General features: G+C 45.0%; 1 long non-coding RNA gene across 1 annotated transcript; it reads left to right on the forward strand.

Moving 5' to 3' along the window:
- Positions 1-6,081: 6,081 nt before the first annotated feature.
- On the forward strand, positions 6,082-10,514 carry LOC117854236 (uncharacterized). Its single transcript, XR_004640211.2, has 2 exons — positions 6,082-6,399; positions 6,470-10,514. It is a non-coding gene; the product is annotated as an uncharacterized lncRNA (long non-coding RNA).
- Positions 10,515-23,784: the final 13,270 nt, after the last annotated feature.

Here is a 23,784-nt window from a genome sequence, read left to right on the forward strand (position 1 = left end):
GCTCAAGGTTGCTGGTAGGTGCGATAACCGCCAGCACAAATGCTTTCTGGCGTAGTGTTGCACTTGTATTTGTTTTCCTTTAACTTGCCAATTAACATCGGATAAAATCCCAGTTATCTCTTTCTTCATCATTTTGGTAAAAGAGTCGAAACTTATAAAACGGCCAGTGTAATGCATCAGCCAGCTACCTGTATAGCTTGCGCTGGACCCTATTGCTCATAGCTTTGGCCCCTATCTAGCACCCTACACTATACTTGTCGAGGATTCATATATGATTCTTGGGATCACACACATAATTCACCCGAGTCTTTAATCTCTACTACTTCATGTACACATGCATTGTACAGGACTTCTACACGGGAGGGCGATATATCGACCAGGGCCAGTGAGAAATGACAAAAGCACTTAAAGGCACAGTTGCTGCATAGTAGGCACATGGCAGGGCCTTGTAATGCATGAAATATAACCCTGCATGCTTCTGTCCACCGTCTGCACGGCGTCATATCATCGACGTGGCCCCCAGTCCTGCACATGGCTAGCGGGCCACTCGTCTGTGACCGGTCGGCGGTGCTCGACCGACGACTAGTCATGTATTCCTTGCCACCGTTAACTAGGTAAGTTCGCTGACATTACCCCAAAACTAATATTTCTGTCTCTAAAAATAATTCTGTGATTTAGAATTTATCCTAAAAACAAGTCATTTAATCCTATTTGGTATGTGCATGTGCATGCAACAATCAATTAGCATTAAATGTGGCTAATAAATAGGTGCAAGTAAGGTCATTTTAATTACCTCCTTGTTTATATGTTCTAAAATTCATACAATGACTTTTTTTTTGGACGTGGAAGTACACATTAGAGTATTTTACTTTTGTGATAATATAATGTTTAATTTTATGATAACCTTTGATGACATTTACCATTATAGGATAGTTATGGTGGTATATCATAAATTTTCAGACAATTTTGTAGCTGCAGCCATGAATATCATTTGTCGCTGTATATATGCACATGTGGATGCATATATGATTCTTGGGATCACTTAATGCACCCTATGTTTTCTTAAGTCATAAACACAAAGGCATATAGCACAAAAACTAGACCGGTCCACTGCTGAACCGGAAAAACCGTGTCCAGTTCAACTGAAAGACCAAACATGCATTTGGACAGGTTCGAAGTTGGTTGAAGCAATCGGTTTTGCGGAGAACATGTGAACTGGTTTTCTAAGTGAACCAGTTATCGATTGTGATGTTTGGACGACATTAGACTATTGCAACATTGCTATGTTATCTCATCTATTATGTCGTATGTGATATTTGGGTATATTTTATTACATATATTTTCCATACAAGTATAAGAAATAAATAATATGCTAGTAAATTAAAATCACGTTTAATCTCCGCTCCAACTTTTCCTTCTATGCACACATGACTAAGTACACGGGAGGGCAATCGATCAGGTCCACTACTGCGAAATGACAAAAGCACGTAAAGGCACAGAGTGCTGCATAGTAGACCTAGCTGCACATGGGGCAGTGCCTTGTAATGCATGAAATATAACCATGCATTGCGTGCGTAGTTTTACGGCGCCAAAGCTTAGCTAGACCTCCGGCCTGTTCATCAACAGTACTGCGTGCTCGATCATGTGCACCGTGTACTGTGCAGTGAGTGAACAGGACACAGTGGAGTTGATACTGTTACCACTAGCTTGCAGGCCGGCCACCCATATGGGGACGGGGACTGGCTGGGAGATCAGATCATCATATGCAAGTTGATGATGCCCTGTCGATCAGGGCGCCCTGGAACGGGCACATGCACTGAACTTCGCCGACACCCAGGTCCAATAAGCTCCTGCATGCCCGTCAGCAATTATTTGATCCGATCCAAGGCAAATGCCCAAGCTTAAAACTCGCTATTATTTGAACGGCACAACCTGGCCTGGAGCGGATAGGAGAGCAAGCAAGATATTTCCTTGTGCGGTTCAGCATACTTTCCAAACGGTTCGCAGTTGACCGGCATGAATTTAAGTATCAGTTGTCTGAAAAACGTTTGGATTCTCTGGTAGTAGTGAGAGGAAGATGCATGTTTTTGTTTTTTTGGACAGATAACATAGTAACCTCTTTCTGCTAAATTTTTCTAATTTTCTTTAGTATTGATTTTATAGAATCCCCTCCTTATTTAATCCTTGAGTTGTGGGATAGTGATTGTCATTTGAAAATTTCCAAGAACCTTTTTTTTATCTATGAATGCATTACAATACAGATCTACTTAATGAATTTTAGGTACACAAATCAGGGGCATTCACAAAATTTATTGAAACATGCATGGTCACACGAATTATTTAATCTAACCAAGTAACGTATCCACACACACTGAGGAAAATGGTAAGTACCTGCACAAGCCACACTCTGATAGTTAAGTAAATAAATAATATGTGTACAAAGTATAATTCGTGTACATATGTTTTATGTGTGTGGTTGACCTAAAAATATTTTTTTGAGAGTACATAAGACGCACACCACACTCACACCGCACGCGCATACACACGTTCGCTTCCATACACATGCTAGAGAAGAGATTGGAGAGACTACTACTTTCATTGCGTGGTAAACACACAGTACCACTAAATACACACGCGTGTGTATATCCACAACAACCTAGGAATAAATCATGAAAAATCCACTGGAATTCATCCCCACCGGGGTGGGGTCAAACCCATGACCTCCTCTAGAGGCTGGTGCTACTGAGGCTCTGCTGACAAACTGGTCACAGGCCTGTTTGCACCTAAAAATGTTAATATCTACAGCAAGTACTATGCATATACATTTCTCCAAAACGCCTCTTCAATATGTTGTCTCTATATGGATGATTTCACTTTGAGGTGATTTTTAATAAACTATATAAAACACAGGAAAACTCCAAATTGTGCTACAAAATTTTCAGAAAAGTTATAATAGCCAAAGAAACCTTATGGTGACTGGTGAACATTCATAAATCCTACATAGGTTATAAAGTACATTATAAATGTATGTTGAAAGATTAAAAATAAAACTAGGATAATTTTAATTAGGAAGATTCGGTAATTTCTCTAAAATATTGAAAACACAAGTCTGAAATGTTAATGAATCGGAAAGATGAATAAACATGAGAAATAATTTAGAGGAAAATAATATTATCTGATCTCGACACTGTAAATTTAAACTTTTAAATCAAAGTTTAATGAGGTTAAAATTTATGGCAAACAAGATTTTTTTTTCTTAAATTATGCAAGAGTTGGTCACTACATTAGTCCTTCAATTGTTAGATTAATACTTTACTTCTCAAGCAAATCTTATTTTGCAAGTGTGCTAATGATATTTAAGCTTCTTTTACGGGCCCCTCTTTTGGACTTCTTTAATTTATAATGATATTTAACTGATAAAAGTTGTAAAAAGTAATTTACTATTGATGTTCTGTAATTTTTAGGGTTGTAGGGTATGTAAGGTAAATAATTAAAGTGTTTTTCTGTAGATCTGTCTCCAAAATTAAAGCAGAGACGACTATAGTACCTTGACAAGCCAGCCATTTTGAATGGCTGTGACAACACAGGAGGCTGGGATGGTGTTAGAAAATTAGGCCTCCGCAGCGACGAGCCGCCTGCTAATCTCCACCAGCGGAAGCGTCAATTGGATGTACCGAGATGAACTTGTATGATCACAGACGACAACGGAGACACTATCTTTCAGCCTAAGCCTACATCCCCGGGGCAACACCGATCGTTCCGGAGTCCGCCTCCCTCCTGCGAGTCTGTCGCTACGTCATCATGGTTACAATAGTAGCCCTCCTATCATATTTATGAGGAGGCTCAGGTTACATAGTATGAAACAGACTCTACCCTATACTACTAAATACAACTCAAGTCCCATCGTAACCGAACACTTACAAATATTCGACACAATATTGAACAAACTCCACCTTGACGAATATTCCACCATCTTGAAGCTGTCTTGTGTGAACCTCCATGTACACGGGACTTGAGTTGTCTCCTTTTACCGCTCCATCAAGAGCTGCCCGAAGAAACATTGCTATCCTCACAATTCCTAATTCCGTGACTCCACCTGCAACCGTGCACGCTTCTCTTGTATCACCACAATCTCTGCCAAGCAAAATTAGATTCCTCTCTAGCCATAATAGCTAACTGAATCTAACACCCTGCTCCTGTTGACTGCACACATGATACTGATGAGAACCTCAGGGTGAATATACCCTCGAAGTGAACTATCCGCCAGCCATGTTGGACTGCTCGCTATGTGCCGCACGAACTGTCCAGCCCGTTCTGTCCATCACAGGTAGACCACTAGTGAGCTGCTCCACACCTCGACCATGTCAACCTGTGACCTGACTCCGCCGCTTCTGAGCACCCATTGACCGCCATCGAGCTCCAATCAGTTGCCTTGCGCGCCACAACTGAACACCGTCGATAGCTTTCGCTCATTGCCAACGAGCCACAACACCGGCCTGAGGTCTGGTTTGCCAAACACTACCTCTCCTCCTTCGTCTGTTGCAATTTTCCATTAGCTTCTACGACACCCTGTGGTGCCTAGTAGCCCGTTGTGCGCACAACTTTGCTACACCCCCACACGATACACCTTGTTGGCTCGTCGATCACCAGACTATCCACCCTTACCCGCGGACTGTCTGCTTGGATTCGCCGCTGAACCCACTTGTCATCGTCGAAACATCACGTGCAGACCCCTGGTTCCATGTCACCGCCTATCGAGCCGCCCGTTCATTGAGTTCGTCTCGTCGAGCCTCCCAACATGCAACCGAGCACCATTATGTAAATGTGCCTTGGGTTGATCGAGATCTGGCCCTGTTGAATCAGTGCGCATATACTTCTTGAACGTGACTCCAGACAAAATATATTAGACCATCTCACAACATGTTTCCTCTTTGGACTCCAATTTAGCTTTTTCAAACCAGACTCCAATCATAACCACGTATCACATGGCCCTTGTATTCTTCTGTCTCCACGTCATGACGTCACAAAGCACAATCGCACGAGTCCACAACTCCGCCAGCACATGCCCCGCCCATACATGCACGCTTTTCTAGTTTGCACCATAGTTGTGCCCGACTCCAACTCTGAGCTCCATGGCACATCGGCACCTTGGTGACCCTTGCTGCCATACATCGCCAGTATGATCCTCTGCTGTATCCGTCGTGGGTACATCTACTTATGATCACGATGCCCCGCACCAGCCACCTCGTACTCTGCCGATCCAGCCGCGACGGTTCCCAGTACCGTCGACCTGCGATGACATCTGCACCAACCTTTTCAACGACAACCAGCTAGAAAATCTAGCCTCCGCCGATGCTCACGTCGACCCGCCGCGACCATACATCGCGACCACAACCTTACTCCACCTTGCACCGTATCCGCAATGCACCGACCGCACATTGCACGATACCTTGTAGATGCATAACCCTCAAGCGTTCAGGTGATCTTCCGCAGAGCCTCTAGATCCAATCCAAAACCAAAGCTCTGATACTAATTGTTAGAAAATTAGCTCTCCGTGACGATGAGACGCCCGCTAATCTCCACCAGCGGAAGCATCGACTGGATATACCGAGACGAACTTGCATGATCACAGATGACAACGGAGACACTATCTTTGTTGACGAGGTTTAACCTAAGCCTACATCCCCGGGGCATGACTACAGGTGCTCCTCCCCAATATCACAACACCGATCATTCCGGAGTCTCGGCATCATGCCGCCTCCCTCCTACGAGCCTGTCGCTATGTCGTTATGGTTACAACAGAAGTCCTCTCATATTTTACGAGGCTCGAGTTACATAGTATGACACGAACTCTATCCTATACTGCTAAATATAATTCAAGTCCCATCGTAACCGGACACATACAAATATTTGATACAATATCTAACAGATGGCCTACTTTATCACCACTGCCACTGGAAACTTCAACTTGCACACCCCCAGGTGAATTATTGTCTCTGTCCTTTGCTAATTGTCATGTGCAATCGAGCATCTATATAAAGAGGAGGGGAATCCAGGAGCGGCACACAAGTCTCGGTGGCAGCAATGGAGCTGATAGAAGAACGGAGATAAGAGAGAGAGCTAGCTACAGAGGAAAATGTGTCGGGGTGTGTTTGAGAGAGAGATGAACATTCATCAAGGCTAAAGGGAGAAGAGAGAGAGTACAGCCTTAACATGCACGCACTTTAGATTTCATCAGTCTCTTGTGCGGTTATGTGTGTGAGAGTGATGAAGGCTGTACCCTCTCTCTTCTTCTCTTAGCGTTTTTGTTGCAAAGTTTCGGGGAACTCTTGAGAGGAAGCAAGCCTCAGATCTGGATCATACCCATGCATCAGGACCCTGTCCAACTCCTACTTTTTGGTCAGTTTCATTTCCGTTTGTTTCAAATAGCTCATAACACACGCATGCATCTTATATTTTTGTTCCTCAGTATATGCAGATAGTACTTAGCACGGCGGCGTGTATCCACAAGTCTGCTTTTGTGTCACTCCTGTAGATGTTGGTGCTTCTGCTTTTTAATCTGCTAGTTCTCCATAATACAAGAAGGGAAACTTTCTTAATTACCTGCCTAACCACTTTTCATGCACCCCACCCCTTAAAAATACCAACATATCTATTATAATTCAATAACTAGTACATCTCCCTGCTGTTTGCATCTTCTTTCTTCCCCGCAAAAAAAAAAAGAGAGTATATATCTTCTCTCACAAAAAGGATTGGTTTCTTGATAATTGAACGTAGTTTAAAAGTGATTTCCTAAAATTTTAAGGACTTGTAGTTGAGAACCACAAGATCCAACTGAAATCCGATCCCCTCAGCGCGTCTGTGAAGAGAAAGTATATATAGTAGAGAGTAGATAATTTCTCTTATTTAGTAGAGAGTAGTAGAGTCTTGTCTCGTATTGAGACACTCCCATCAACCTATTACAGGCTTCATTGCTAAAATAAGCACGAGCTAATGGACCTATAGCCTGCTCAACTTAACACTAGAAGGATCTCACAAGCTGAATCTTAGGGCTCACTACCGTAATCCCCCTTTAGCACCAAGCGAATGACTGGTACCGCTTGTTCGCCATTTAGTACTCGTCAAAATGCTCGGTACTAAATGAAAGAAATTGACGAACGGAAGGTCCCCGCACACGTGCATAATCACAAGTCACGCGAATTTCACGCGTGCGCGGTCCATGGGATTCGAACCCACGACCTCAAGACTCGCGCGAATCTTCCTTATCATCTCACATACACAGCACATGTGATTGAGTTAGATATGCTTTCCTTTTAAAGTAACCCGTGGAGAGGCCTTTAGTACCGGTCAATAACACTGACCGATACTAAATGTCACCATTTAGTACCGGTCCGTGTCATTGACCGGTACTAAATGGTACTCCATGGGGTACTAGTATTATTGTTGGTACTAGATGGTCGAGGCCTTTTAGTACCATTTAATACTGATTGGTGTTATTGCCTGATACTAAAAGGCCTCCGAGGATCAAAAATTTCTACCCGGTACTAATTTGACACGCAAGTACTGGACGAAAAGCTGTCCGGTACTAACGTCAAGGACGAATACTCATATTGGTTGCGCCTAAAGCTTTCTGTGCATATATGTGCGTGCTACCATTTCATGTTCAAATGTAACAGAATTTCATCTTCTTGAATAAATGAACTCTGCACTGCATACTAAATAGATTGTTGTATATATATGGACTGATGAAAGTGTTTTTGTCACCGAGACTACTCATCGAGACTATGCACTGATACTGTGTTTTTGTATTCCTCCGCTTAGTAAATTGTTTTTGCTCCACCTTTATTTTTTACTCCTCCGAGTCGTTTTGGGTTTTCTAGGTTCATAGATGTTTGTATGCACTTATTGTACGTCTAGATGCATACAAACATCTATGGACCTAGAAAATCTAAAACAACCTACAATTTGAAACGGAGGGAATAATGTGTAATATGAACACATTGGTACTCTCATATTATTTTCATTTGAAAAGAACTATATCTAATATCATCTATAAGCCCTGAAAAATCTATCAAGTTGAGATATATAGATTCATGTTATTTTGTTCTCTTATTTTGAGATATATATCCTTTTGCCATCCATTGAATTTTTGAATATAGAACTTTTCTTTTACTCATCAATTGAGATGCTTGCAATAGATTTTGTTCATTGATATACCATTTGGGCTTAAATTATATAGATTGTCTCAAATTCCTATTAACAAGGGCATGTGCATAAAAGAATATAAATTAATTAACATACAAGTCTTTGAGAACAATAATAATCAATTCAGATGTTAATTTCCTTCTGTAGCTTTCTGTTGGAGACTATGACTGATTTATATCATTAAGTGAAAAATTGTTTGAAAAGTTGTAAACTGAGAGTTTCTTTGTTCAAATTGCAAATAAACACTACAAGATTTCTATGATTTCAAGAGTGCTTTTGCAAATGGGCTAACAGCTATTGGTTTGCTTCTTCTTGTTTTTCAAATAATTAATGCTCTTTTAGCCTAATTGAGGCAATCTCCGAGGATTCTTTTAACACACACCATTTGACCAGTACGTACGTGTTCTTTTCTTTTTGGGAAAGGTTGGCCAGGAATTCAGCTTGATTGCTAATTGTTGTCTCACTCTCGGGAAATGTCCAAATTAGACTACAAAACCCTCTACCACTTGATAAGAAAATTGTGAAGAATAACAATAATTCTCGGCCATTTGAAAAGAACACTAGAGAAATCTTTGATATCATACAGTTAGAAGCATATTGGGCTTAAACTGCCAGGCAACAAATAGAAATTGATCCTTTTAAGTGTCAGAGAACATCATAAACTTACCAAATGATAAATGCATTGTTGTTTGCACAAACAGGACTTATTGTTGTGCATGACTAGACCATCGGTGCAATGAAGGCACACTTTTCGTTTGACTTCATATTAACTCTTTCAATCATGAACGTTCATCCACATGTAACCTATGAAATCTGATATGGTTTACATGGATCTAACTCCAACCTGAAGTCCCCTCAGACACAAGACACCTGCAAATGACTTAAGAATTAAAAGTTGACTCATTGTACAATGTCAAGAAATGCCTTTATACTAGTTTCCATTATAATATTGAATTGCTAACTAATTCCCTGTTTGCAAAAATTGGATCCATTGACAGGGTAGGCTGATGAAATGAAAACAACTTCTTGGAAATCTGTATACATTTTCTTATAGTCATATTTCATGCTCTGATGTGCAGTGGTAGTCCGTGTCGTAAAGGGTTAATGAGAAAGCAAATTGCAATGTAATTCACATTTGAACCAGATATAATTTGATTCTTTCAATGCTCATTACTGCAGTAGTGCAATTGGAAAAGGTATAACATACCTTAAAGAGTACTGAGCTCAATGAGTTCCTCAACATCCTATATATTTGTACTCTTAATTTTGTTCACGATGATGCCTGTGATCTGTGAGCCCGCGACTACATTACTAGAGCATGGAATCTTTGTTTTTCTCTTTTTGTTGGTACCCAAGACCTTGCAGGTTTTATTTTGAAGAAAATAAAAGGCATTTAGACCAGTGGTGTGGAGTCTAGAGTGTGACCAATAAAGGAAGAAGTTATATTAATTGGGAGGGAACCTTACAAACAACATGGTAGAATTATAATTGTGGGAAAAATAGATACCGACGTGGGTAATTGGGTCCCAGCAGAAGTGGTGTATTATAGAAATCGTATCGATAGAACGAACCACGATATATAATTGGGGAACTCTAGGACGCATTGCATTTGGTGATCTTCAAAACTTAAACATGCACATTATTTGTTACCTGCGGAATCTAGAGAAAGTAAGCAAAAAAAAGTTATTTATATCTGTATTGGTGCTAAGAAAGGCCCAGCTTAACCTCCATCATTGATTATACCATTAACACAAATCTACACCTTTGTGCTACTGTGACAAGAACGTGCACCCATGCTATAACCGCACTATATCACGAATTTTCAGCGCTATATCCGGATCGATGTATATATGTACATGTTTTAGAACACGAAAACTTTGAAAATTGAGGATTAACATAGTTATCACTAAGATTTGTGATAATAAAATTTGCTTGTTTTAGAACAAGAAATATAGCTTATTGGGCGACACAATGGATGTCAAAATCCGCCAATCCTGGCAGAATGAAGGACACTATACACTATCACTATATATGATGTTTTATCTGATCAGTCGATCGAGGGTCGGTAAAAAGATGATGTGTTTTACCTTCCCTATGGAGTAATATGCAATGAAGATTATCACGCACATGGGGATATATAAGAGAACGGGATAAAAGTACGAGTGCCGAGCCTGCTTCCTATAGTACGTATTTGCATTGTTTCAGTACGAACATTTCTATATGGTCTGGAAGAACTAGCTAGTAAAATATGTCAGTTGTCGATGCTGTTTTTCATTCAAAATTAACAAGTATATGCTGTTTTTCATTTCTATATGGTCTGGAAGAACTAGCTAGGAAGTATAAGTAGGCTATGGAAGCGTCTCTCACTAGCTCAGAAAAGATTTGTGTTGTCAGCTACAAGTGGTCTGTGCTGCTGGGCCGAGCACCCGCCAGCAACCTTGAGCTAGCACAAATATTATCTGTGCTGGCGGATGCTTGCCCGCTAGCAAAAGCAACTCTCTGATGGCGGACGTCATTAGCCACCCGCCAACACAGATGCTTTCTGTGCTGGTGGGGTGGTTACAACACCCGCCAGCACACATGCTTTCTATGCTGGCGGGTGCTTATGCCGCCCACTAGGAAAATGTATTTTCCCCATTCAATATATTATTTCCTATGAATTTTTTATTATTTCTAATTCCCGCTAGTTTTTAGCCGACAAATCGAAATATGTATCTCCAACCACACGACAAATCGAAATATGTATCTCCAACCACACAACATGACACAACAAACTTGAATAATAAATAATTCACATTATTCAAATTCAAATATGTATCTCCAACCACACAACATGACACAACAAGCTTGAATAATAAATAATTCATATTATTAAACAGTACATAATATATAATTCACATTATTAAAAATCCAACATTTGGAATAGAGCTGTTTTTTGCCACGCTAATATTAAAACTACTAAGCCCATCTACGAAGAGTTGTGCACTCATCCGTCATCAACACGCCATGTTTATTAAAGAATGCTCCATCCTCATGATAAATCTCGCGTAGGATGAATCTCGCCGTGTCCGTACAAATATTGTCGATTTGTTTGTCTTTGATCTTATTGTAGTTACTGTTGATGGTAGACATCTGCAGTTAAACAGTAAGTGAAGATTATGATGTATTACCATTACGAAGTTAGCACATGGCAGTGTATAAGAGACTTATGTCTTCAGGGTTCGTCCGGTACCTCCCATTGTTTTTGATGAACTTGCACACGTAATATCCGCATGGCACAGGGCTGGAAGGTTGCTTGTGGCACTGCAAACAAATAGAAAAATGATACAGTGATGAGTTGTTTTTAATGACAAGTCTGCAATAAAAAAATCAAGTTTTTATATTCTTACGTATTTGTTATATATTATTCTCATAGCTTTTGTCCTTTTTTGGATTGTGGGGTCCATCTTTAAGTATGTTAAGCTTGTACGCGCTTTGAGGATATAAAGACAAGAGTTAGTAATACAACTTAGGTCCACAGAATGTCAACATGCATATAAGTACTGCTAAGGAATGTCTTACTTTTGTATAATGCCTATGAAATTCTTGTACCTATGTCTATCATAGCTGGCTGAGTCTAGGACCACTGCTTCTCCTAGTTTGGGTAGAATCATGATGCAAATCCAGTGGTCTCTGCATTATATTAAAATAATTTATATTATAGATGGCATTAAATAGCACCTAGTATATATATAGTAATTAAAACTAGTTTACTCAAAACTGTAAGGAGCCATGATATAATCCTGGTCAGACCGTAAGGAGCCATGATATAATCCTTGCTAGGCCTTTTCTACATCACTTTAGAAATGTATACGGACACTTTGTGCATTTCTTCTCTGTGGGCTTTATTTTTTTTGTAGTATCTTTCTCCGCTTGTGTCTCTACTGCATCTATTTATGCTTTGATTGTTTCTGTCATTTTGAGCTTCTGCTCTAGCTTGCTTATTCGTGTTGGGTCAAGGTACGTTACCTTGAACCTGTCTTGCATCAATTCTTCCTCCCTCCATTGCATCCTGTAGAATAGGTCGCTCAAGTACTTAACATAAAATACGTATATATTTAAAACTTGTGTATATGGTACATGTGGACTTACAAGCACCATACGGAAATGAGATTCACGTCGAGACATTGTTGACAGTAAAGTCTGTGCAAATCCTCAAAATCGATCACAATCTGGAACGAGAGAACACCAAGGAAAACCTTAGTTGGGACATGCGTGGTGATTACTGGAATGCCTTGCTTCATTGCATTCATGATCCATCCATGCAGCTTATTCAGTTCCCATGGGCCCTCCAGCAGATCCCACCGATACAAGAATGGTTTGTCATGCTCATATTCTATTGGGGCCTTATCTGATCAAAGAAATTAAGGTTTTGATCCTTTTTTCCTTTTTTCGAGAGGCGTTGCGAGTTACAGATTTTTCACCGGAAGATGAAGCCTTCTTCTTGAATATGTTTAAAAACTTATCAATGTTTGCTGATGGAGCCTTTTGATCATATTTGCTGACCATACGAGGTACCGCTGGCCTCTTGGGAGGTGGAGATGCCGGCGAAGGTGATGTTGGATCAGTAACTTCTAAATCTCATTTATCTATTCATCGCCTACTAGTGCTGCTATCCCATTGTCCTCATTGAGAGCTTGTAGGATAGGTGATAGTCGCCGCTCGTCCTCATTGTTAGCTCCCTGCACATGTGACAGAATCAGTTGCTCAGTGTCAACATCTGAATCTAGAAGGGGTAGTTCTTGGCTCGGTCGTGGGGTTTTTGGCGATGCATTCAGAACGATATCTCAGCCATGCACAGTATGTACTGGTTCATCGCATCACCGAGAATCTCAATCCCCTAATCAGTAGGGATGTCTATCTCGCATGACTCATCCAACACTGTAATAACTTGCACCTAGGTGTATTATGGCAGGGGTGCCTTTGGGAATACATGACCTGCTTTGCCGGTTGCAACCTCTCGAAACTTATTTTATTTCCTTCCATAAGGTATAACCAACCTGCATGATGTATCCACTTGTATGTCATCAACGGGATACCTCACTTTTGCAATGGAGCCAGCACTACTTGGAGTAATGAATCTTGTCTGGGCAAGTAGCATGGTTGGTTCTGCTGGTTGTTGACCATCGGATACTATCGGGTCAGCCAATGTTGCTATGTGCTGGTTGGCCAAGAACTCTAAGAACTCCTGCTTGGCGATTTCTCTCTTCTTGTCTTCAAGGTTTTTCTTATAACGGTCACACTTCCTATAGCTTGCTTGGTCGTTGGGGAATGGTTTATCCCAAGGCAATGTTGATGACATCCCTAGAACACGCCCAGAGTGCTTCGCGGTTCTGATCGTGGCGGTTAGCTGATCTTTCTCCCTGTCGGGCCTGAAAAGACCCTTCTTTTCCGCCTCGGCGAGCTGTGCCAACCTCTTGTAAATTAGCTCTGTTGAGGGTTCTTGAATCTAACCTTGTTGTCCGGTGTTACAGTCAGAGTTCAATCTAGTACCCAATTCCCGCTGCGCTCATCCAACCCTGCAAACATATCCAGTAAACTAGCTCTCCTCCATTCTTCTTCCTCTCTCCTCCATTTAGCGATCTTGGCAGCGTACCCACCCGCACCCAAGTGATGGGGTTTCTCTGCGGATTTCATATCCTTCATAGTATTTTCTTCGCTAAGGGTTTTTGCTTCCGACATGTTCTTCTGTTGTTTAAACTCTTCCTACATGTCTGCAGGAATCTTACGAATTCATCCCTAGCATTCTTACCTTTCTGGACATATTCTTTATTAAGATTAGACCTCCAATTCCTAAAACATCTCCCTAGGAGGCCCTTAGCAAAGTGTCTTGCGAATTTCTCTTGACCTTCAGGAAAAGTGAACCTTTCTTTCACTGTGGCCCACAATACATCCTTTTTAGTCTGAGGCACCTTCTTCCAATTACTAGTCGTGATCATGTTCTGCAATTTATTCCTGACAATAGCTCCACATATATTCCGAAACCTTGCAGATATCCCCTCAGGTAATATGGGCTCACCTTTGGTGCCAAGCTCTTCTATTATGAGAGTACTGTTGGGGGGTCCCCAAACAACTGTGAGAACACGATGAACGAAGATAACCGTGGTTCAGACAAATGTTACAGTGGCTGTCCTAACAATGATTCGTGTCCTTAGGGGGGACGGTTCGCCTCCCTTTATAGAGTCACAAAGTTACATTTCCACATCCCCGTTATACCCATACTCAACCACTACATCCTAAGAATATTCCGTACAAGACAGTAACTTGGTTCTCATCTGAGATGTCGCTGTCACGGTAAAATTACATATCCGACCTCATACTAGACTCCTATTACGGAGTCATCCTGCTATAAAGCGATTCCAGGGCCACCTTGACTGTCTTCTTCTTCATTTGTAAGCTCCGTTGAGATCGAGCAGCCTTCAGTAGACTTCCCGCCTTCTTCGGTCGAAGCCAGTTGACTTCGACTTCTGGTAATGGAGTCTTCACGAAGCCGAAACGCTAAGGGCTCCGCGGGGGGTTTAACTTCGCGAGTCCCTTCCTGCAAAACAATAAAGTGGACACCTTCGTGATAGTTAACTTCGGTCGTATGTTAACTTTGTAAGGAGGGGGAAAGTAATGAGGTTGGAATCGGTCCGAAGAAAAAGGTCCCTGTTAGCGCCGTTCAGGGTGTGTTGTGGGGCGGTCCCCAACAGTAGCCCCTTCGTGGGCGAGGTCCGAGGCACCGTCGACCGATCCCGCGAAAAGTGCAAAAACGCCCCCAAAACGTCACCCTGAAGGGTGGTGTGGGCCGAGGCATTTTACCATTATGTGAGGGTATCAAGGTCATTTTCTATGCGGCGGTTGATGTTTCGAGGTGGTTTTTACTATGCCTATATAAGGTTTGCCGGGGGGGTGGGCCATTTTTTACGCTGTCATTTTCGAGCTGTGCTTTTCGCCACTTTCGCCTTCGTTGCGTGTCTTCATTCCGCTTTGTTGGTTCCGTTTCCTTGGTGGGGTGTTGACTTCGTTTGCGCGACAGTTAGCATCAGGCATAGCTGTAAGCAATGTCTTCGGAGGAGCTGGCTCTGCAGATTGCCCCTGGTGGTGGAGGTAGCCCTACCTCGCAGTCAGTGTCTGCGAGCAGTGGCGGGTCTGAGGGGAAGAGGTCAAAGAAACGGATCTATATGAAGGATGGCCTGGTTTTGGCAGAAGAGGGGTCTTCGGGGAGCAGCACGCCAGATTGGTCCTCTGACGGTGATGAAGGCGAAGGTGGACAGGGGCAAACCTCGAAAGGTACTGGGGGAACCGAGGTGCATGTTGTATCCTCGGATGAGGAAGAGGTTGGGGAGGAGGATGTCGAGGTTGAAGTGAGGCCCGAGGCATCCGTCGGGAGGAAGGTTTCGTGCGTCCCTACTCTTTATTTTGGGCGCTCGCAGGTGACCTCGCAAGACATTACATCTTTTGAGGAGAGCCACTTTTTCCCTAAGGGGATGGGCAGAGCCCCCGATAGCGAAGCAGTTCCGACGCCTAAGGTCGGCGAGGCTGTTGTGTTTAGGGATCTGTTTACTGCGAGACTTTGTTTTCCGTGCGATAGGCAGCTACCGGTTATATTGGATCGCTACTGTGTTAGGCTGCATCTGTTGACCCCCAATGCCATTGTGAACTTGTCTAAGTTCTATTGGGTGCAGCGCACATTTGGTGGAAGTGTTGATGTGGAGGGGTTCGCGAGGTTACATGAGCTTCACATTCAGAAGAAAAGAACTTATTCTGAAGAAGGGGTTTGCGAAAATCATTTTGGATGTTGCACCTTCGTGCCTCGTCGGAAGAATGATAAGAGGAATCTGCCGAGGGTAGAGCTTACCTTCGCGCAGAGGAACAAGTGGGACAATGCGTGGCTAACGCATTGGTTTTATGTAAAGATTGAAATGGCCGGTCTCGGCACTGGGTTTCCATTCTACGCACAATATGGGCCGATGGACCTGCTGACAACCCCTTCATTCATCCAGACAGCCCTTGTGACGAAATGCGAAGCTGCCTACAGGGTTGCTAGGCCCTTGATATCTGGGCGTGATCTTGTGGAGGAGTACGTCGCTGCCCGAGTGTGGCCCTTATCTGCTGATTTTGCTAAACCCCTTGAGCTCGTTGAGAAGAAAGTGTCTTGGAGCGAGAAGATTGTGTCGTTCCCTTGTTTTGAGCTTAACAAGGATGAAGTTGGCGACTTGGACTTGTACATACAGTCAGTCGAAGATATGGCTTATGAGATTTTGGGTCCGGTGACCCCACCCGAAAGGCGCTCTTTCGAGGCTGTTGTGAGACACGGGCGGCGTATCAACCAGGTTTTTGATTTTCTTGACATCGTCGTGCCACCTCATCCCGAGGTTATGGGCAAGAGGCGCCATCGGGGTGCCGGTGCTGAGCAGAGGAAGAAGGTGAAATTCGATTCTGCTCGCATGGCAAAACCTGCTGTTGAGTCACAGGCAGCTGCCAAGGCGAAGCAAAAAACCCTTAGCTTGGAGGCGCAGAAACGGAAAGATACTTCTGTTGGAGCTTCGTCTGTTGACTTGAGTAGGCCGGCGTATGTGGTGCCTGTTTCTGTGCGTCCTTCTTCGGATGCGCCTTCGTGCACGGGCCCTGCCATTCGGACTAAATAGGGGGGTAACAAACCTCGCTTTGCACGCGTTGTTGTGCCGGGTGCTATGGCCGAAGCGCCTTCTGGGACCAGCAGCAAGGTTGCACCTTCTTCCTCAGGTGCAAGGGCCCTTGGTGTGCAGTCTATTTTGGCTGCAAATGAGAAACGTGAGGAGAAGGTAGGTGTTGAGAAGGCGAAGCTTGTGGACACGTTTTCGTCTGACCCTAAGGGTGCTGGTGCCGAGGCTATTAGATCCGGTAAGCATGTAGAGGTGGTTTTGCTGAAGCTTCGGTTTTTTGATTGCGGACAGGCTTCGGCGTCATTTTTGAAGGATTTGGAGGCTACTATGGGGGACGTCGGCGAGGTTAGCTGTGAGGATCATGTAAGGCTGAAAGTTAAATGCTATGATGTAGGTGAGAGATTGCCGGCTGGTCTGCAAGGGCTTAATGAAGGCCTGGGCTTGAGCGGGCGCACGGAGGTTCTAGCGACGTGCGCCGAAGGTAGGGTCTATAATCCACATAACCTAATTTTGGACTGGGGAAGGGAGGTGAGGATTGCAAGCGCTGTGCAGATGCCGGAGGTTCAAGGAGGATGGAGAGAACAAGTGCGACGGCTTCGGGTAAAGAGATTGTTCTGGTCGCCGTCGAGGCGCGGGGGTACGAAGGTAATGTCTTTTTGTGAGTGATCATTGTTTGTGGACTTCGTTGCTATTGTGGTGTACTTATAATTGTATGCTTGACCCACAGATTTTTAGCAATCTGTAAGGTCGATGAGCTCGGAGGAGCTTTTGAGCTTGGAGGCTAACCTCGTAAAGAAGGTATGACTACTAGCCGATTTGTTGGTGCGTGCGAGGTTTATTATCTTTACTGTGTCTGCTGCGACTTGGTCTGATGTTTTGTGTTTGGGCTTTGCAGATGTCTTACTCGTCCATGGTTACGAGGGATAGGCTTGTCAAAAGCGAGAAGTCAGCTACAGAACTTGCAAAGAAAGTGGCTTCACTTGAAGCGACTATTGGAGCTATGTCCCTGGAGATGAAGAAGGTTAAAGTCGAGAATGCGGAGTTGAACGAGGACTCTCGCAGACTTGGTGAGAATTACGAGGCCAGGGGCGAGGAGCTTGAGCGCTTGTCAGCAGAGTTTGTAGATCTTGAAATGCTGATTAAAGAGAAGGACAAGACTATCGAAGATTTGTGTGAAAGTGCCAAACGGGATAGTGAGGCTATATCGAGCTTGAAAGCTAATGCCCTGTTTGGCATGGCTCCAACTCTAGGTGGAGCTGCTCCACTCCAGAACTCCACATGGAGCCAGCTCCGCTCCAAAACTCCAGAACTAAAATGGGATGTTTGGCTAGATGGGTGCTCTCAGCTCGAAAAAAGATCGATTTCAGTGTGGATTGCCATTGTTGCCCCCCAATTAAGACCCCACTTGTCATCCTCTCTATCCCATCTTCTTCTTCCCCTTTTAATATGCCAACGGGTTGTGTGTATTTTACATCCATCCATCCCCTTTCAATATCCCAACATATGCTGTAAATGAATGGATGAACATGGTCAGGAGGAGTGAAACTCAAAAGACTTTTGCAAATGTTTTCTTGGTCTGTCAAAATCTTCCACTTTCAATATGCAACCGGGCGGCGAGGCTGGGCGGTGGGGCTGGGCGGCGAGCGGCGGGACAGGCGGCGGGATGGGCGGCAAGCGGCGGGATGGGCGGCGGGGCGGGGCAGCGGGCGGTGTGGTGGACGGCGACGGGGGCGGGGCGGGGCAGCGACGGGCGGCGGGACTGGCGGCGGGGTGGGCGGCGACGGGGACGGCGCGGGGCGGCGACGGGCGGCGGGACTGGCGGCGGGGTGGGCGGCGACGGGGGCGGCGCGGGGGTGGCGACGGGCGGCAGGCGGCGACGGGCGCGGTGCTGGGTGGTGACGGGCGGTGACGGGCGGCGGGCGGCGACGGGCGACGGGCGGTGGGCAGCAACGGGCGGCGGGCGGCAACGGGCGGCGACGGGCGACGGGCACGACGTGGGGTGGCGACGGGCGACGGACGGCAACGAGCGCGGTGCTGGGCGGCGACGGCGGCGGGCGGCGGGCGGCGACGGGCGACGGGCGCGGCTCTGGGCGGCGACGGCGAGGGCGCTGGACGGGCGACTGGCCTTGACGATGGGGAACAATAGAATAGAATGAAACGTTTTTTTTCCATAACCAGTGGCATTGGTGGGTAATTATCCACCAACTCCACGAGGAGGTTCAAAAGAGAGGTTTCTGGAGCAGCAAAAGAGGTGCTCCAAAACTCCACCTCCATTTGCACTACAGCTCCATGGAGTTGGCAACTCCATGGAGTTTTGGAGTTGGGGTGTTTGGCTGAATTTTTTGATGGAATTGCTGGAGTTTAGGAGTGGAGCCGTACCAAACAGGGCCTAAGATTGGCTAGATGGAGCCGGAGCTAGAAACGAGGGCAAAACTTCTGAGCCAGATAGAGGCTACGCTAAGGGAGAGGTTCGAAAAGGTTCACGAAGCTTATAAAAACTCCCTTGGTGTGTTTGGTGTTGAGCCCGATGATTGCCCTCTGGACGAAGGATGCGAGCGCATGTTTGAGTGGCTGCTGGACGAGGTTAAGAGCCTTCCCGAGGTTCTTGAGGGCCTGAACGACTACTTCGCGGTGTTTTGCCTAGAGAGCGCCCTTCACTTGCTGGAGCAACAAGGATGTGAACATATAAAGAATATTTCTGAAGATAATTATGTTGCGTCGGCTGCCCAAGATATTGGATGCGCTCCGAAGTCTTCCATCGTGGAGAATGCAAAGAAAAACTTGTTTGAGCGCATGTGGTTATCCTCTGGGCAGGAGTACGTGAAGAAGCTGGCTTGCGAGCCATTAGCTCAGCTTCGTTCGCAGCCTAGCGCCACTAGTGAGGAGGGGGATGCTGCAAAGTAGATCTTTTTACTCATGGACTTGTTTTTTTATCTTTTGTTTTTATGTAAAGATGACGAGGTCAGATACTTTTAATTGTATATGAGGTTACGCCTTATGAAATATTTGTGTGCATGTGTATCTTGGTTAAAATGCTGTAGTTTTAACTATGTTTATTCATGTGCCAACCGCCAGTTTAGATAAGTCGAAGTTGGGTTGCCATGCGGGGCAACCTGCTAACTTAGTTGTTGCGAGAGCTGGTTGATATGGTGACTTGCAGTCGCTTCAACCATAACTGCATGCGTTGCTGGGTGTGGTGACTTCGCGTGAGATTTGTGTGGTGACTTGTTTTTGGAGATAGGTGTTCTTGAAGATGTTTTCGAAAAACGTCACCCCCCTTTTGCGACATTGCGAGAGAGAGGTTAGATGACTTAAGCTTGCGGGCCCTTCTCTTGCGAGGTCGCAGAGACTTTCCATGTTTTTCGAAAAAGCATTTTTGAAACCTTGCCGAGGCTGCATGGGAGAAGCTTGCTTGTCAGTCTGTTGTTTGTGCCCCAAACAAGAAAATTCCTCCGCGCAGTAGCGCGAGGTTACGCAACTTGTCGTTGCTTTCTTACACGTAAAATTGCTCCGCGCACTAGCGCGAGGTTACGCAACTTGTTGTTGCTTCTTAATCAAAAACCTCCTCCGCGCACTAGCGCGAGGTTTCGCAACTTGTTGTTGCTTTTCAATCGAAAACTTCCTCCGCGTACTAGCGCGAGGTTACGCAACTTGTTGTTGCTTTTCAATCGAAAACCTCCTCCGCGTACTAGCGCGAGGTTACGCAACTTGTTGTTGCTTTTCAATCGAAAACCTCCTCCGCGCACTAGCGCGAGGTTACGCAACTTGTTGTTGCTTCTCAATCAAAAAGTTCCTCCGCGCACTAGCGCGGGGTTACGCAACTTGTTGTTGCTTCTCAATGAAAAAACATTCTTAGGGGAAAACTTTTTCCTTTCTTTATGGGGAAAGGTGTACATAGATCTGCCTCGTTAAAAACCTTGCCTCCGTTATGGAGCCCCTAGCAAGGAAAAGAGTGCAGCCCAGACTCTATGACCTTACAAACGAGGTAAGCTAAAAAGAAAGAAAGAAAGAAAGAAAGGTAAAAATTACTTGTTGCCTTCGGCACTGCTTATAGTTCCGCGGGCCGAAGGTAACGTGTACATTTATGGGTAGTATTTGCGCAAACTGTCGATGTTCCATGTGTGTGGGAGAGCATTTCCTTGTTGATCCGTGAGATGGAAGGAGCCGGGTCTGCTGGCTCTTGCGACAATGTAGGGGCCTTCCCAGGCCTCTTGCAGTTTGCCTGGGTTTTCCCAATTCTTCTTCCTTTTGAGGACAAGGTCACCGACATTGATCTGTCTTTCTCGGATGTGTTGATTCTTCCATCTTCGGGTTTCTCCTTGGTATTTGTCCAGGTTCTCAATGGCTTCGTTGATGTCAAGCTCGATCATGTCTTTTTCTATTCGTGCGATTTCATCAACGTCACCGTGCTTGAGGACTCTTAGGCTTTTGTTTTTTATTTCTTCAGGTGTCACAGCCTCGGCCCCGAATAAGAGTTTGAATGGGGTAAAGCCTGTTGCTCTGGATTGTGTTGTGTTATGGGACCATATGACTCTTGGGAGCTCGTCGACCCATTTTCCCTTTTTCTGGTCGAAGAGACATTTCTTGACTGCTGTACATATCGTGCCGTTGGCTCTTTCTACAGCTCCGTTTGACTGCGGGTGGTATATGGAGGAGAATTTTATCTTCGTGCCTAAGCTGGCGCAAAAGTTTGTGAATGAAATGCAATCAAACTGCTTGCCATTGTCGACGGTTAGTTCCCTTGGGACTCCGAACCGACAGACAATGTTTTGCTGGAAAAACTTTTGCACCGAAGCTGACGTGATGATGGCGAGTGGCTTGGCTTCGGCCCATTTGGTGAAGTAGTCTATTGCCACCGCTGCGAACCTGTAGTTTCCTTGTGCTACTGGGAGTGGGCCAACTAGGTCCATCCCCCATCTCTAGAGAGGCCACGAGGGTGGTATGAGTTGGATGGGGAGTGAGGGTGCATGTGTTTGCCTTGCTATTTTTTGGCATGCTTCGCAGCTTCGTACAAGCAGGTGTGCGTCCGTGTGGATTGATGGCCAGTAGAACCCTTGACGGATCGCTTTTCCTGCCAGGGCTCTTGAGCCAATGTGAGCTCCACAGAAACCGCCGTGTATTTCTTTGAGCAGTTCACTGCCTGTGTCGTAGTCGATGCACCGAAGCCATGGTGTTGAGATGCCTGTTTTGTATAGCTGGCCCTCAATGATTGCGTAGCCCCTTGCTCTTTGCTTTAGGCGTGCGCATTCGGCTTCGTTCTGAGGTTCAAAATGGCCTCTGAGGAAGGCCATTATGCTTGTGCGCCAATCATAACGCTGGATGGCATTGACGGTGGCTGGGTCTTCTTGTTTGATTGACGGCGAAGTTATGACTTCGTAAAATGTATCTGGTGGGATTGGCTTGCCTTCTGTTGCTACCTTTGCAAGCTTGTCAGCTTCGTCATTTTGTGCTCTCGGTATGTTTCTGACATCAAACCCCTTGAAATATTTTTCCATGGCTCGGACTGCCTGGAGGTATTTGACAAGCTCTGGCTCTTTGGCCTCGCTATCCTTCTCGATGTGATCATGGATTACCTTCGAATCCGTTCTGACGACGAATGTTTGCTGCCCTATGGCTTTCATTTTTCTTAGGGCCAGGAGCAGTCCTTCGTATTCTGTGGTGTTGTTGGTTGACTTCGCAGTTGGTGGGAAATCTAGCCTCGCTGCGTACTTGATTCTGACGCCTGTTGGCGAGGTGACCACTGCTGCGACACCTGCTCCTCTACGGCACCATGCTCCATCACAGTGGATGACCCATGGCATTTCTAGCTGCTTTGGTTCTTGCTTAGGCGAGGTCCAATCGATGATGAAGTCAGCCAGCACTTGGGATTTTATAGTTGTGCGCCTTTCAAAATCGACGACGAACTCCAAGAGCTCAGATGCCCATTTGGTGATGCGGCTAGAAGCTTCTCTGTTTGAGAAAAGGTCATGAAGAGGTTGGCTGGTCACCACGACTATTTTGTGCCCCTCAAAGTAGTGTCGTAGCTTCCGTGCTGCCATGACAACCGCATATGCGATTTTTTCTAACTCAGAGTAATGCATCTTTGAACCGCTCAACACCTCGGATGCGAAGTAAACTGGTGTCTGTTTGATTTTTCCTTCGATTTCTTTCTCTTGGATCAATGCAGCACTGACAGCTGTTGCTGAGGCTGATACGTAGAGCAGCAGTGGTGACTTGGGCTCTGGTGGGCATAGCTTCGTCATGGAATGCAGGTAGTCCTTGAGGTCCTGGAATGCTCTGCTTTGCTCGTGTCCCCATTCAAATGTTTTGGAGCTTCGGAGTGTTTTGAAGAAAGGAAGGCTTCGCTCTGCTGCTCTTGGAATAAAGCGGTTTAGTGCTGCAATCCTGCCAGTGAGCCGTTGTATCTGCTTGAGTGATGTTGGCTCTGACATGTTGGTTAGCGCCGTGATTTTGTCTGGGTTGGCTTCGATGCCCTTCGTGGTTACCAAGCAGCCTAAGATCTTTCCCCTTTGGACTCCGAATACATATTTATCCGGGTTTAGCTTTAAGTTGGCTGACCTCAGATTAGCGAATGTTTCTGTGAGGTCCCTGATGTGGTTGCTTCGTTTAGCGCTCTTTACGATGATGTCGTCTACATAGGCCAAAATATTGCGTCGAAGTTGGCTATCCAGGACTGTTGCTGTCATTCTTGAGAATGTTTGGCCTGCGTTTTTTAGCCCCTCTGGCATACGGATGAAACAAAATGTTCCGAAGGGTGTCACGAAACTTGTTTTGCCTTTGTCTTCTTTTTTGATTCTGATCTGGTGGTACCCTGAGAAGAGGTCAAGTAGCGAGAGCATTTCGCTGTTTGCAGCGTCATCTACCACCTTGTCAATTCTTTCGAGGGGGTAGTCATCTTTTGGGCAGGCTTTGT

This window comes from Setaria viridis, chromosome 1 (genome assembly GCF_005286985.2).
Source record: "Setaria viridis chromosome 1, Setaria_viridis_v4.0, whole genome shotgun sequence".
NCBI lineage: Eukaryota > Viridiplantae > Streptophyta > Magnoliopsida > Poales > Poaceae > Setaria > Setaria viridis.